This window comes from Anomaloglossus baeobatrachus, chromosome 2 (assembly GCF_048569485.1).
Source record: "Anomaloglossus baeobatrachus isolate aAnoBae1 chromosome 2, aAnoBae1.hap1, whole genome shotgun sequence".
NCBI lineage: Eukaryota > Metazoa > Chordata > Amphibia > Anura > Aromobatidae > Anomaloglossus > Anomaloglossus baeobatrachus.
The window spans coordinates 38,464,126-38,480,716 of NC_134354.1; positions in this window are offsets into that span (position 1 = coordinate 38,464,126).

A 16,591-nucleotide genomic window follows, 5' to 3' on the forward strand; every position below is an offset into this window, starting at 1 on the left:
TTCCTGAGCATGCGCAGCTGCTAGACCAAGCAAGAAACACCGGATAAGCAAGGCTGCGCGAAATGAGCAAGTGCGCACGACCGATCTCCAGGAGCTGACGATGAGTTCGCTCATGTAAATCCATGGTATCACGACCACAGGGTGCCTGTGATACATGGAAAGACATGCAAATCGCCCATGGGTCGAAGCGACGCACAGGGGACTAGACCCTCTGCTTATTTACATAGGGAACACGTAAGTTATAAAATTTTTATTTATAAGTTCATATTACACAATATTACAACACAGGGATGGGTAGGAAGGGGTTACTAGGCCACACATCACCCTGCTTCTAGGTTAGAATCATAAGGGACCTGACAGGTTCCCTTTAATAAAAGGAGCACTGGAATATGTTGCAGAAAATCAAGATTAATATACCTTTTTAAGGAGTTGGCCCCAAACAAAGGACATTTTAATCAATAGACCTTGGAATAATAATAAATTCCAGAAATGTGGGTGTTAAAAAAGATGTCCTTGTGTTGAAATAATCTTATATATGTGTCCCCTGCTATGTACTGTGTAATGGGCCGTGTCTGAGCGTACAGGGACATGGTCTGATCATACCACAACTCCTAGGCCAGTAAGGACGCAAAAGAGTATACAGATATTGCAGCACGGGGTCAAAGCTGATTCTTTCTGTGAGGTAAAAACATGTTTAAAAACAGGCAGAGAAATGCTTTACCTAACAGCAATAATTAGCTGTGATTCCATATTGCCCAACCTTTGTACTTTTTACTTCCTCCCCTGCCCAGGAGATATGGTATTATCAGAACCACGTTCCTCTACGGTCAGACACGGCCATTACACAGTACACAGCAGGAGGACATTTATTTATACAATCTCTTCAGCACATGAAAAAAAGTTAAAAGTTAACATATCCAATTCTGGAAAATATTTTTATTCAATGATCTATTTGATTAAAATGTGCTTTATTCATGAGACAACTCCTTTAACCCGTTCACGATCAAGGACGTATATATAGGTCCTTGGCTGTGCAACATATTCCAGTACCCATTTTATTAAGCCTGTGGAACCATAATGCCATGACAGTTTTACCAGATAATGAACATGGTAAATAAAAAAAAAAAAAAAAACAATTGTGGAAGTGCACTTTTTTTGCAATCTTCACCGCACTTGGAATTTTTTTTCCGTTTTCCACTATAAGATGAGGCAGAATGAATGAATGATATCACTCAAAAGCAAAACTCGTCCTGTAAAAAATAAGCCCTCATATGGCTATATTGCTGGAAAAATAAAAAAAAGTTATGGCTCTTGGAAGAAGGGGGGGGGGGGGAAATAAAACGAAAAATTGACCTTGGGTGAAGGGGTAATGAGTTTAGTGTATCTTTAAAGGGAACCAAACATCAGGATTTTCGTCTATAAGGTAAAGCGAGTGCAGTACTGGCACTATCAGGCACATTGTGTACATACCATTATGGGACAGCTCGGGTGTTTAGGCTGTGAAATCCAAGTTTATCAAGTTTGAAAATTAATCCACTTTTTGATTGACGTGTGCACCTCTCCAGATAATACCCGGGTGGGTTATGCACATGATTCCCGCCTCCCCCCCCCCCCCCCGCCACCTGTTCCTCCCTTTCTCTGGCTGTATGCAAATTTCTCTCTTCAGTTACACGGCGTCGGAGTTGGCGCCTGCGCATAGCGCTTATCTCTGGTGCCGTGTTTTTTGAAGCTCACATTACACTGTTTGGTGTCTAAGAGGGCGGCGCATGCGCCCTCGCTTCTTCAGATCTCGTTGTGACTTCGGGAGCGCGCGCGGTCACAACAGGACTGAAGAACAGCCGATCTTACCGATTAGCTGCAGCAGACGTCTGCTACGAAATCGTCTGCTGCAGCTAATCGGTAAGATCAGCTGTTCTCCAGTCCTGTTGTGATCGCGCGCGCTCCCGCGGTCACAACGAGATCTGAAGAAGCGAGGGCGCATGCGCCACCCTCTCAGACACCAAACAGTGTAATGTGAGCTTCAAAAAACATGGTGCCGGAGATGAGCGCTATGCGCAGGCGCAACTCCGATGTCGTGTAACTGAAGAGAGAAATTTGCATACAACCAGAGAAAGGGAGGAACAGGCAGCGGGTGGGGGGGGGGGGGGCGGGAATCATGTGCATAACCTGCCTGGATATTATCTGCAGAGGTGCACACGCCAATCAAAAAGTGGATGAGTTTTCAACTTCATAAGCTTGGATTTCACAGCCTAAACACGCGAGCTGCCCACTAATGGTATGTACAGCCTGCGCCTGATAGTGCCAGTTCTGCACTGGCTGCACCTTATATATCAAAATCCTGATGTTTGGTTCCCTTTAAATTGCCATGTAACTCCTCCAGAAGTGTTCCCCACGCATGGACCGACTTACATTTCTATAGTGATTTATACAGAAAATGTGACGTAATTTAAGATAAACTTGCACTATGCGCCAATAGTTGGAACTACTTTTGGGACACGCAGGAAAAATTGCACAACTAATTGTGCTATCCAGTTTTTTTCTTAAAAAATTAAAAGCTGGGGCTAAAACAACATTTTAGTTAATAAAAAGTACGGTAATTATTTTTTTTTCTCCCTGCCCAATAGTATAAAATTCTGTGAAACAGTTGTAGTGTCAGTATGATCACTGCAGCTTGTACAATATATATATTATGAAAATTGGGGGAAGCACCTGAGGGTTAAAAATCTTCACTACGCTTCTAGATGAATTCCTCGAGAGGTTTAGTTTTCATAAGGGTTTAACTTGTGAGGGGTTTCTACTGTTTTGGCATATGTGACATGGCGTGCACAATCTATTCCAGCCAAAATTCAAGTGGCGCTCCTTCCCTAACAAGCCCTGCCGTGCGCCCATTCAGTAGTCCCCCCCCTACATAGGGGATTCTGTCATACTCGGGAAAATTGCACAACAAATTGTCCATTTTCTGCTGTTAACCTTGAGAAGAAAAAAAAAAAATTGGGGGCTAAAGCAACATTTTTGTAAAATATAACTGAAGTGTTAACAAGCTTCCTAAATCTGTTTTCGACTTTCTTAAAGGATGCAGTTTTTTTAAAATAGGGTCAGTTTTGGGCCCTTTTTTTTTCCTTTCTTTTTTTTTAACCAATAACTTTTATTACTTTACATATCATAATAAACATGAGATAGACATTGATCACAGTTGGGTCATAAGAACATTGTGTTCTTTTGCGTTATCTCTCTTTAAACTATAAATCAAGAACCTTGAACTTCCCTAGCCACCCACCAACCCACGCAGCTAGCTTCTTTTCTGACTTTATAGAGGCGGTCCACTCCACCCTGGGAACACCTACTCCCATTCTTTATGTCTAACAGCATAGGTTCTGCCTTCTTCTAATTATCTATGGGTACTTTCAACTTTCCTAACGAGCCATTTATGTCCTCCAGTAAATACCATGTCTTGATCTAAAAGGTGTCATGTAGTTAATTATTTCTGCTTCAGTGTGATAGCGCAGCAAAAATGCCCTCCATTTTGTTATAAATGTTTTAATTCCTTTCTCCTTTTTTTTTTTAAAATCAGATACTTTTTTATTAAAACAGAATACATACAACAGAATAACAAATCGGCATCCAAATTAAGTTTATCATATCTATTACCCCTTTAACTCCCCCTCGCCCGCCCCCCTCCCCGGCAGCAACACTCCTCCCCGATACTACATCACATTTAGTACACACTTAGGGGTACTTTGCACGCTGCGACATCGCAAGCCGATGCTGTGATGCCGAGCGCGATAGTCCCCGTCGCAGCTGCGATATCTTTGTGATAGCTGCCGTAGCGAACATTATCGCTACGGCAGCTTCACATGGACTCACCTGTCCTGGGACGTCGCTCTGGCCGGCGACCCGCCTCCTTATTAAGGGGGCGGGTCGTATGGCGTCACTGCGACGTCACACGGCAGGCGGCCAATAGGAGCAGAGGGGCGGAGATGAGCGGGATGTAAACATCCCGCCCACCTCCTTCCTTCCGCATATCCTACGGGAGCCGCGGTGACGCCGGTAGGAGATGTTCCTCGCTCCTGCGGCTTCACACACAGCGATATGTGCTGCCGCAGGAGCGAGGAACAACATCGGACCGTCGCGTCAGCGTAATTATGGATTACGCCGACGCTGCACTGATGATACGATTACGACGCTTTTGCGCTCGTTAATCGTATCATCTAGGCTTTACACACTACGATGTCGCCTGCGATGCCAGATGTGCGTCACTTTCAATTTGACCCCACCGACATCGCACCTGCGATGTCGTAGTGTGCAAAGTACCCCTTAGAATACCCTCCAACTGCAGTATAGCAACCAATTCCTTGCTCCTTACTTCGTTCTGCCTCCCGCCAGTCTAGATTGAGTAAGGCTTTGAGCTGCCCGATAATCTCGCCAAATTCAGGTAGCTGGTCATCTAGCCAGTGCTTTCGGATAGATCGTTTAACTATTAGGCATATAGAGTGGAATAAAATCGGACTAGCCCCCCTCCCTCCATGGATTTCTCACCCTCACCTGACTCACAGTGGAATAGGTATCTCAGAGGACTTAATAGTACTTTACACGCTGCGATATCGGTACCGATATCGCTAGCGAGCGTACCCGCCCCCGTTGGTTGTGCAACACGGGCAAATCGCTGCCCGTGGCGCACAACATCGCTAACACCCGTCACACGGACTTACCTTCCCTGCGACGTCGCTCTGGCCGGCAATCCGCCTCCTTTCTAAGGGGGTGGTTCATGCGGCGTCACAGCGATGTCACACGGCAGCCGTCCAATAGCAGAGGAGGGGCGGAGATGAGCGGCCGGAACATGCCGCCCCACCTACTTCCTTCCTCATTGCCGGAGGACGCAGGTAAGGAGATATTCGTCGTCCCCGCGGTGTCACACATAGGGATGTATGCTGCCGCAGAAACGACGAACAACATCGTACCTGCAGCAGCAACGATATTAAGGAAATGAACGACGTGTCAACGAGCAACGATTTTTCACGTTTTTGCACTCGTTGATCGTCGCTCATTGGTGTCAGACGCTGCGATGTCGCTAACGGCGCCGGATGTGCATTACTAACGACGTCACCCCAACGATATGTCGCAGCGTTTAAAGCACCCTTTAGAGGTATGTTTATCTTCCATAACCTCTCCGCCATATGTCTTATCTTTTCCCATAGATCCCTTACTGTTGGGGGAATCCCAAAGACCATGGAAGAGATCTGCATCTCTAAGCTTACATTTCGGGCAGTATATTTTGCGTTCCCTAATTGCAGCTGACGCCGGGATGTTGAATTCTATGATTGCTCTGTGCATAATTCGGAACTGCGTATCCCTCCACTCCTCGCTCAGTACACTTTTCCTCAAGATTTTCCATCCATCTAAAATTTGTTGTCCTATCTCCATAGCTGCCCCTCCCAATTGCTGCACCCAGCTTTTAAAAATTTGATCTGGCTCTTTCTGGATAAAAATCCCTTTTGAATCTTCTATATAATGCTCTTATGGTGGGTTTTTCTCCCATGGGAAGAAGAAAGTCGTCCATGGCATTATTACGCGTTTTTTCCTCAACCTGCACCAGTAGGGACATTACCAAACCCTTTATTTGCCCGTATTGTAGCGCCTAGTGTCCCCTCAGCCAAAATTTATCCACTAACTCCTTCTGCCTCATCCATTTGTTTTCTTCCTTATGTAGCAAATGCGGCATCTTTTGTATCCCTTTTTCCCTCCACTCCTGTAACAAGCTGTTTTCCCTCAGAGCCGTGAAGGTGGGGTTCCCCCATAGTGGCAAATACTTGGAAATTCGCCATGATAGTTTTGAATTCCTCCATATTTTTTTCCACCCTGCAATTGTATAACAGAAGATCACCGTTTGCTTGATTTTAGTGGGAAGGAGGCCTGTGGCGTCTGTAAGAGTGCTACTATGTTCCACGGGTGGGCATACGCTTTTTCCAATTACTCATCTGAATGCCAAGTAGTATCTTTCAACCAATCCACTATATGTCTGGCCATGCACTCTAGATTGTATCCCCGTATATTTGGTAAATTTGTGCCTCCCTCCTCCTTGGCCATCATAAGGGTTTGCAGTTTTATTCGGGGTGACGACCCTTCCATATGAATTTTTTAATTGCTACTTCTATTTTCCGTACATTATTATGCTTTAGCAATATTGGGATGGTTTTTAAGGGATGTAGTAGTTTTGAGATACTCATCATCTTCAATAGGTGTATGCTCCCCAGGAGACCAAAGGCCGCTTTACACGCTACGACATCGCTAGAGCGATGTCGTTGAGGTCACGGAATTTGTGACGCACATCCGGCCGCGTTAGCGATGTCGTTGCGTGTGACACCTATGAGCGATTTTAAATCGTTGCAAAACGTTCAAAATCGGTGACATGCCCCCCTATTCCCAATTATCGTTGCTGCTGCAGGTACGATGTTGTTTGTCGTTCCTGCGGCAGCACACATCACTATGTGTGACACCGCAGGAACGAGGAACCTCACCTTACCTACGTCCGCCGGCAATGAGGAAGGAAGGGGGTGGGCGGGATGTTACGTACCGCTCATCTCCACCCCTCCGCTTCTATTGGGCGGCCGCTTAGTGACGTCGCTGAGACGCCGCACAAACCGCCCCCTTAGAAAGCAGGCGGTTCGCCGGTCACAGCGACGTCGCTAGGCAGGTAAGTAGTGTGATGGGTCCGGGCAATGTTGTGCGCCACGGGCACTGATTTGCCCGTGACGCACAACCGATGGGGGCGGGAACGCACGCTAGCGATATCGGTACCAATATTGCAGCGTGTAAAGGGGCCTTAAGAGGTAGGTTCTGCCATCTTTCCAGCTCTGCGATTTATTTTAGTTATTACCGGGGGGAAATTCAAATTATACACCCAATCTATTCTCCTCCCCATTTTTATGCCCAAATATTGTATGCTTTTTTTGGCTAAAGGCCGCTTTACACGCTGCAATATCGGTACCGATAGCGCTAGCGTGGGTACCCGCCCCCATCTGTTGTGCGTCACGGGCAAATCGCTGCCCGTGCCGCACAACATCGCCCAGACCCGTCACACACTTACCTGCCCGGCGACGTCGCTGTGACCGGCGAACCGCCTCCTTTCTAAGCGTCACAGCTGTGTTACTGAACCGCCGCCCAATAGAAGCGGAGGGGCGGAGATGAGCGGGACGTAACATCCCGCCCACCTCCTTCCTTCCGCATAGCGGGCGGGTGGCAGGTAAGGAGAGGTTCCTCGTTCCTGCGGTGTCACACAGAGCGATGTGTGCTGCCGCAGGAACGATGAACAACCTCATTACTGCTGCAGTAACGATTTTTAAGAATGGACCCCCATGTCACCGATGAGCAATTTTGCACGTTTTTGCAACGATGCAAAATCGCTCATAGGTGTCACACGCAACGGCATCGCTAATGTGGCCGGATGTGCGTCACCAATTCCATGACCCCAACGAGTTCGCATTAGCGATGTCGTAGCGTGTAAAGCCCCCTTAAGGGGATATCGCACACGCATATTTTTACCTCTGTTTTTCTGTTCATCTTTTTCCCTAAGATAACGTACCTCGCACATCGCTTTATTTAACACAAACCCAGAAAAAGTACCAAACTCATCCAACAAGTCTAGTACCCTCGGCAAGTCTCTCCACTTCGGCCATAAAAAGTATAATGTCATCTGCAAAGTATGCAGCTTTTAGAGTTTTGCTCCCTATCTTAATTCCTTTGTATGGTCCACGTTGTTCTAGTAACCGTGCCAGCGGTTTCAACGCCAGGTCAAAGAGTGGAGGAGATAATGGGCACCCTTGGCGCGTCCCCTTTTGCAATAAGAAAGCGCTCAAAAAGTGTCCCGGTATTTGCACTCTCGCCAGCGGGTTGGTGTAAAGGCTACTTTACACACTGCGATATCGGTCCCGATATCGCTAGTGTGGGTACCCGCCCCCATCTGTTGCGCGACACGGGCATATCGCTGCCCGTGCCGCACAACATCGCCCAGAGCCGTCACACATACTTACCTGTCCGGCGACGTCGCTGTGACCGGTGAACCGCCTCCTTTCTAAGGGGGTGGTCCGTGCGGCGTCACAGCGACGTCACTGAAACGTCACTGAACCGCCGCCCAATAGCAGCGGAGGGGCGGAGATGAGCGGGACGTAACATCCCGCCCACCTCCTTCCTTCCTCTTAGTGGCCGGGAGGCAGGTAGGGAGAGCTTCCTCGTTCCTGCGGCGTCACACGCAGCGATGTGTGCTGCCGCAGGAACGAGGAACAACCTCGTTACTGCTGCAGTAACGATAATTGAGAATGGACCCCCGTGTCGCCGATTAGCGATTTTGCACGGTTTTGCAACGATGCAAAATCGCTTATCGGTGTCACACGCAACGGCATCGCTAATGCGGCCGGATGTGCGTCACAAAATCCGTGACCCCAACGACTCCGCATTAGCGATGTCGCAGCGTGTAAAGCCTGCTTAAATCGCTCTTAAATGGGCTCTGAACTGACCTTCCAAGCCCACCTTGTCCAATACTTGCTCCAACCAGCCCCACTGCACATTGTCGAACGCCTTCTCCGCATCCAGAGTCACCAGCGCCGGCTTCCCTGTCTCCTCCACATCCTTGCCTACCGCGTCGATTGCCAACAACGTCCGCCTGATATTTGTAACTGCACTTCTCCCTTTAATGAAACCAACCTGCGCCGGAGCTACTATTGCTGGCAGGACTTCTGCTAGTCTATTGGCCATAATTTTGGAAATTATTTTTACATCTTGGTTGATGAGGGAAATTGGCTTATATGATGCTGGGTTTTCTGGATTTTTCCCGTCTTTCGGTATGAGGTTAATATGTGCGAGATTTGACCCCTCTATTAGATTACCACCCTGCAATAAATCATTATACCATTTCGTTAGTATTGGAGTTATCTGCTTGCGCCATGGCTTTATAAAAGTCCCGTTATACCCGTCCGGACCAGGAGATTTCCCCGACGGCAAAGACTCTATGGCCGCCTGGACCTCTCCTTCTGTGACAAGTCTATTTAAATCACTCAGTTGGTCCGCTGTTAGTCTAGGAAGATTTATTCTCTCAAGAAAGGCATTACGGTCCCGTAACCCAACCTCCTCCTGGTGTAAAGTTTTGAGTAAAAGCTTCGTAAGTCACTAACTATCTCTACTGGGTTAGTAACAATATTCCCATCTTTCCTTTTTACCTTTAGGATAGTGCTCCTAGTTTGCCGCCCCTTAGCTAAATTAGCTAGAAGTTTACCTGCCTTATCCCCAAAGTGTCGCAAATCTATGTCTAGTTGTGTTTTCCTCATGAGTTCTCGTTTTTCTGCCCACATATTAAAGTTCTTTTTGGCTTGTTTCCATTTTTCTCTACTTTCTACTGAAGCATCAGTCAAGAATTCTGTATACACAGCACGTAATTGGGCACTTGTGGTATTAAACTTTGCATTCACTTGGTTTTTAAGCCCAAATACTCGTGCCATTAAGTGCCCTCTCATTACCACCTTTCCAGCCTCCCAATATAGCTGCGGCTTCATCTCCTCTGACGCATTGTGGTTTTCAAAGTCAATCCACCACTCCTGCATTACTGTTACAAACTGCTGATCCCTAAGCAAGAAGGAAGGGAACCTCCAAATAAAGTCAGTACCCCTAGGATAATGGTCAGCGAAGTCTAATGATATCGGCGCGTGGTCGGATATTACCATGTCCTCTATCTTGGCCCCCCTGCATCTATCTATCAAATCACTACTCGTCAATTTTAGACCATATTTGATGCGGGTTCGAATATAAAGAATACTCTATTTCGCTCAGGAACTCTTTTCTCCATATTTAGATCTGCAAACAGCTACGACAGGGGGGTTGGTCTGTTCCTACGCTCTGTATGCCATCTTTTGTTTCTTTTCTATCCTCTACCAGAGAAGACACTGAATTAAAGTCTCCTCCCACAACTATCTTTTGTCCTCCCTGGAGCAATCTTACCCGCAGTTAAGCATGGAAGGGCCTCAGTTCAGTGTTTGGTGCATATACATTATGAATTGTCAGTGTCCCCTCCACCCCCTCTAATGTGACCGCCATCCACCTGCCCTCCGAGTCCCGCCCCACTCCCTTCACCTTGTATGCTAAGTTTTTGTGCATCAGTATGAATACCCATACTTTCCTCCCTTCTGATGGTGATCCCACTACCTCCCCCACCCACATTTTCTTCATCCTGAAAAGGTCCTCCTCCCTCAAGTGCGTTTCCTGTAGTAGCGCTCTTTCTTAATACCATCATCCGCTTTCCTGGTGCTTTTAACCCTTTAACATTCCATGAGATGACCTTCATATTATGTGATTGGTATTTCTGGGCTACTTCTGCATCTCGTATTCCCTTTGGTGGGTGAATGTCCCCTGCGGTTTCTTATTTGTCCATATTTGTGCTGCTGCGTGATTCCCCCTTTTAACCCCTTCCATTGACAATATACCCCAAATGCTACTATAACTATCAATAATATCACAAACTTTAACATTGCAAACAAATACCAATGTGTCTTAGTACTCCCTTTTTTCTGGCTTTGCATCCCACCTCTCTACACTCCCCCCCGACCTTGTGTAACGTGGTTAGGCGAGGCATAGGAGATACAAATAAAAAAAAAAAGGGGGGGAAGGGAATCCCTCCACCCCTCTTCTCTCCTCCTCCCTCCCGTCAAAAAGTCCAAAAATGTGAACCCCCCTCTCACGTGTCCTTGTGTTTTTCTTCTTCACCGCTTCTTTCCACCAAGTCCATGTTAGCCAATCTCATCTCGTTGGTTTGGACTTCTCCACCTGCTTGCTCTCTTTTTGGCGCAGGTTGGTGTCATCCTTGTGGAATGTCTTAGGAGGTCTTTGCCTTTGCGTCTTTGGCGATAAACTGTTAGTCCTTGTTTGGTCTCCATCCTCCGAAACCTGTTCTTTTCCTATGGGTTGATCTGGTGATGATCTTCTTTTTGCCTCACTTTCCTTCTCCAAGAGAGAATGTATGTAGAGCTCAGCAGCTTTATGCTCCTGGAAGTTTTTTGTTGTGCCATCCGTGCACCATATTTTCAGGGTGGCCGGGTAGATCAGTTGAAATTGCACCAGGTTCCTTGGGGCCCAGCTTTATCTGCGGCTTTTCTTGGCGGTCCCACTCTATGCGCTCTTTCCACTCTTCTCTTGGGTTCCAAACCCAGGGCAGACGGAAGGTCATCCTCAAAGATTCTTTGCAGCTGCCTTTGCTATATTGTTTCTGGGAGACCCACTAACCGCAAATTGTTCCTGCGGGATATATTTTCCAGGTCTTCTATCCGATCCAGGAGGATGTGCACGTTTTTTTCCAAGAGATCCACATCCCTACTCCTTTGTTTAACCTCATCCTCCAGTCTGCTCACACGACATTCTGCTTCATCCCATCTGGCACCTTGTTGCCCAACCTCATCTGTTAAACCTTTCAGGGCATCTTGAATTGCTGAGGCTAAGATCTGGGCTATTTCTACCTTTAAATATTCGCTGTGGCTCAAGGGTTCCCGGAACCGGGAGTCGTGCGGCCACTCAAATGAAGGGGGTATTTACAGGGGATTTAGATATAGTTCGTGACACAGCCCGTGGTGTACGGTAATTAGGAGTACCCGGGACTCGGTAGTAGGGGATGCCGTGGGATGCAGGGGGTCACTCTTGTACTCACTCAGTCCATTAAGCAGACACTGACAACCGGTAAACCAAGTCTCTAGACACTGCTGCCGCTGAGGGGAGCTCGTCCGGGTCCCGTCCCCAATGGTGCTGCCTGGTGATCCGTGACCTGCCTCCTGGCACTTAGACTTCTACTCGGTGGCCCGATAGCGTGAAACTAGCCGAGCCCCGCTCCCTACTATGGCTAAGTAAGGGAGCTTGCTCTCAGAGGGCTCACGCTTGGGATTTTCTCGACCGTTGTAGTTTGGAAAGTCCTATCCCCCTCGTTGCGCTAATGCCCCGATTCTGGAGCGGTTGGGAACGAATCGTGAAGGCTCCGTTCTCCACAGGTGTATTATTGGGTTGCCTGAAGCTACTCCCCGACCTAGGGTCCGTGTACCCCGTCGTGCCTTCGGACCCGACCGGTGATGGTGCTAGGCTGCCGGCTGTCCTCCTCGACAGTTCCAGGCACTTAGCCACGATCCCCTGCGACCGGGGGTCCGACTCTTCTAGGCCCAGACCACCGTCGGCAACCTAGACAGTTCTCCAGGAGCCCCGCTTCCGACCTCCTCTCATCCTCACCACCTCCTCCTACTGACTACACACCTCACCTCCCCTCCGTGACCCCCCAGGTGGGCAACTCTATTCCACTCAAGCCGTCCACTGGTGGGTGTGGTGGTGCAGGGTGTATCTAGGATTTGAATACCTGATGGAGGCAACACCATTAGTTAGGGACCCATAACCAAGAGAGAGGTGGAATACTGCACGAAAGGGCAGCTTGTGCAGTCCCCTGTGACGACCTGATAGTCCAGGGGCGTCACATCTTTATAATTTATTACTACAGGGCCAGTTGAAGAAACTCTTGTTTGTTTTTGTATGCCATGTGCTCCTCCATGTGCTTAACTCTCTCCACTTTTACTTTCGTTTTCACAGTCCTGCATAGGCTGCTTTCACACTACGTCTTTTTAACATGCGTCAGGAGCGTTTTTTTGCTGCAAAAGCGGATCCTGCTTTTACAGCAAAAAACGCATGCTAACGCATCTGTTATTTTGCAGGATCCTGTCACTGGATGTTTAGGGGCGGGCATTGGAGTCATGTGATCGGGAGTGAGGGGAACTAAACGTGCCAGACTGGGAGCCGGCTTCTGACAGCTGCAGACGCTCGTAACCAAGGTAAACATCGGGCTTGGATACCCGATATTTATCTTGGTTACGAGTGTCTGCAGCTGCTAGGAGCAGGGTTGCCTGCACACGTAACCAACGTAAACATCGGGTAACTAAGAGAAGTGGTTACCCGATATTTACCTTGGTTACGAGTGTCCGCAGCTCTCAGGTGGGAGAGAGAGGGAGGGGTGGAAGGGGGAAAGACAGAGATAGAGAGAGTGAGGGAGGGAGGAGGAGAGAGAGACAGATCACGCGAGACTGGTTCTGGGCATGCTCAGTACTTTCTGGGCATGCTCAGTACAAAAGCAGGATCCTGTTACAACGCAACTCAACGCATTCTGCTAGGCAGGATCCAGCGCTCATTGAAATGCATTGCAGCTCGCGGCGCAATGTGAAGGATCCTGTGAGATGCGTTATTTTGACAAAGGTAAAAAACGCTACAAGTAGCGTTTTTGAAACATGTTAAAATAACGCAAAAGTACGGATCCTGTGTCTAACGCACGCAAACGCATGCGAACGCAGGTGGACGCGAGTCCATTGCAAATGCATTGAAGTGAAAACGCATTTGCACTGGATCCGTTTTTCCGCTAAAAAAACGTTATGGACGGATGTTAAATAATCGTAGTGTGAAACCAGCCATAGAAAGGTGTCAGGAGCTGCAGCACCTGTGTGTCAGAGTCTGCAGCCTCCTGCTCTGTCTCTGCATTCCTTTCCATGCCTGGATCTGCTTTTTTATCGTGTGGTTCTGCCTGCCCCAGGACTTGTGCTGTGCCGTGCTCCAGGTCTCCTCCATGGCCCTCCATTACATCGGTGCAGCTCACCTCTTTGTCATGCAGAGTGGGATCTCTCACTGCAGCTTCCACTGTCTCCTGCCTTCTGCGGTGTGCATCAGGAGCTGCCTGCACGCCTGATCGCCAACAGCCCTCTGCCATCATTTAAGTTTCCTGCGCCGCCTCTTTTATCTCTCTGTGCGCTCCCACACCGCTCCGAAGGACATACCGCTCCATCGCTTGGTCGGTAAGCTGATCAGCTGTTCCGGTGTCCGATCTGTGTGGGGGATTCTAGTTATTTGCTATGTGAGGGGTGATTTTCGGTAGGGGTTCTGAGGAGCTCCTCTTCAGCCAGCGCCGGAACCGGCAGTCCTTTTTTTTTCTTTTCTTACATATAGGCCCCTAAAAGTCACTTCAAATGTGAAGTGATCCCTAATAAAATAGGTTTTGTTAATTTTGTTTGAAAAATGAAAAATTTTACAACAAAAATACAGGAGGGAAAAACGCTGACTCGTCATATAGAATTCGGTGGAAAGGGGTTAATATGTGCTATTCTTTTTTGTTTGATAGTTCACACACCCATTACGATCAATGTGACTTTTGCTTTGTCCTACTTTTATCAGCGCCAGTGCAAGTCGATGACCCATAATATACCGTGCTCCATAATATAGTGCTCCATAATACTATGCCCCTTAATATACTGTGCTCCATAATATAGTGCTCCATAATATAGTGCTCCATACTATAGTGCTCCATAATACTATGCCCCTTAATATACCGTGCTCCATAATATAGTGCTCCATAATATAGTGCTCCATAATACTATGCCCCTTAATATACCGTGCTCCATAATATAGTGCTCCATAATATAGTGCTCCCATACTATAATGCTCCATAATACTATGCCCCTTAATATACCGTGCTCCATAATATAGTGCTCCATAATATAGTGCTCCATAATATAGTGCTTCATAATACTATGCCCCTTAATATACCGTGCTCCATAATATAGTGCTCCATAATATAGTGCTCCATAATATAGTGCTCCATAATATAGTGCTCCATGATATAGTGCTCCATAACATAGTGCTCCATAATACTGTGCCCCATAGTGCTCCATAATACTATGTCCCATAATATACCGTGCTCCATAATACTATGCCCCATAATATACCGTGGTCCATAATATAGTGCTCTATAATACTGTGCCCCATAATATACCGCGCTCCATAATATTGTGCCCCATAGTACTCTATAATACTGTGCCCCATAATATACCGTGTTCCATAATATAGTGCTCCATAATACTATGCACCATAGCGCTCCATAGTATTGTGCCCCATAATATACCGTGCTCCATAATACTGTGCCCCATAGTGCTCCATAATACTGTGCTTTATAGTGCGCCATGATACTGTGCTCCATAGTGCTCCACAATACTGTGCCCCATAGTGCTCCATAATACTTTGCCCCATATTTGCTGCATACAGTACGCAGCCCTGCTATATCAGTGTGTTCTGAGCACAGCAGCATGATGATTTCTCTGCTTTGCTTTGAATACAGCGGCAGCGGTGCGGAGTGGTGATCTTCAGCCTGGCATTTTACTATAGATGTTAGACTGCGATCACTGCTCCCTGCGACCTGGACGACTGTGACAGGAGGAGCCGCCAGGACACCAGGTATTGTACTATTTTCAGCTGTGATAACTGCCCCTCCACATGTACTCACCCCATTTCCGGACCTTTGCTCACGACAGCTCCTCCTATCAGCCTAGTGTCTCGTCAGCTCCTCCTGTCACCGTTTGGCTCACGCTGAGCAAATAGCAGTGACTGGGAAAGTGAAGCACACAGCATATGCTTTACAAAGATGGCAGCCGTCTCCTTCCCGAGCTGTGATCTGGACACCCCATGTGGCATGTCCAGGTCACAGCAGGAAGCAGTGACAGTGCAGGAGATAGGGTTGAATGCAGTATATATCAGTATCCTGCATGGTATACATGGCATATAGTGTTTATAATATACAGTAGAATGTAAATGTTTCGGCACCCCTGGTCAAAAATAATTAAGCTAGTTGAAGATTAAATGATCTCTAAAATGCATAAAGTTAAAGATGACACCTTTCCTTTGTACTATTGGAGATTTGTGTGTTCAGATAATTTTGACCAAGGTTTCAGACCTTAATTAGCCTGTTAGGATTATGGCTTGGCAACTATCATCTTTAGGAAAGGTCCGGTGATGCAAATTTCACAGCCTTATAAAACCCAGCCTCCTCTAACCTTGTGCCAAAAAACAGCAGCCATGGGTTCTTCTGAGCAGCTGCCTAGCACTCTGAAAATGAAAATAGTGAAGACCCAAAAAGCAGGAGAAGGCTATAAGAAGATAGCAAAGTGTTTTCAAGTTGCCTTTTCCTCAGTTTGAAATGTAATTAAGAAATGGCAGTTACTAGGAACAGTGGAGGTCAAGATAAGATCTGGAAAATCCAGCAACATTTCTGTGTGAGCTGCTCATAGGATTACTAGAGAGGCAAATCATAAACCCTGTGTGACTGCAAAATACCTTCAGGAAGATTTAGCAGACTTTCGAGTTGTGGTGCATTGTTAAACTGTTCAGAGACACCTGCACAAGAATGGAAGAAAACCTCTCCAGCGTTCTCACCATAAAATTCAGCATCAGAAGTGTGCAAAAGAACATTTAAACAAGCCTGATGCATGTTGGAAACAAGTCTTGTTGGCCAATGAGGTTAACTTAGAATTCTTCGGCCACAATGATCAAAGGTATGTGTAAACGAAAAAGGGCACAGAATTTCAGGAAAAGAGTATCTCGCCAAGAATTTAGCATGGGGGTGGATCAATCATGCTTTGGTGTTGTGTTGCATCCAATGGCACGGGAAACATTTCACGGGTAGAGGGAAGAATGGATTCAATTAATTTTCAACAAATTCTTGATGCAAACATAACATAATCTGTAAAAAAGCTGAAGTTGGATGGCTTCTACA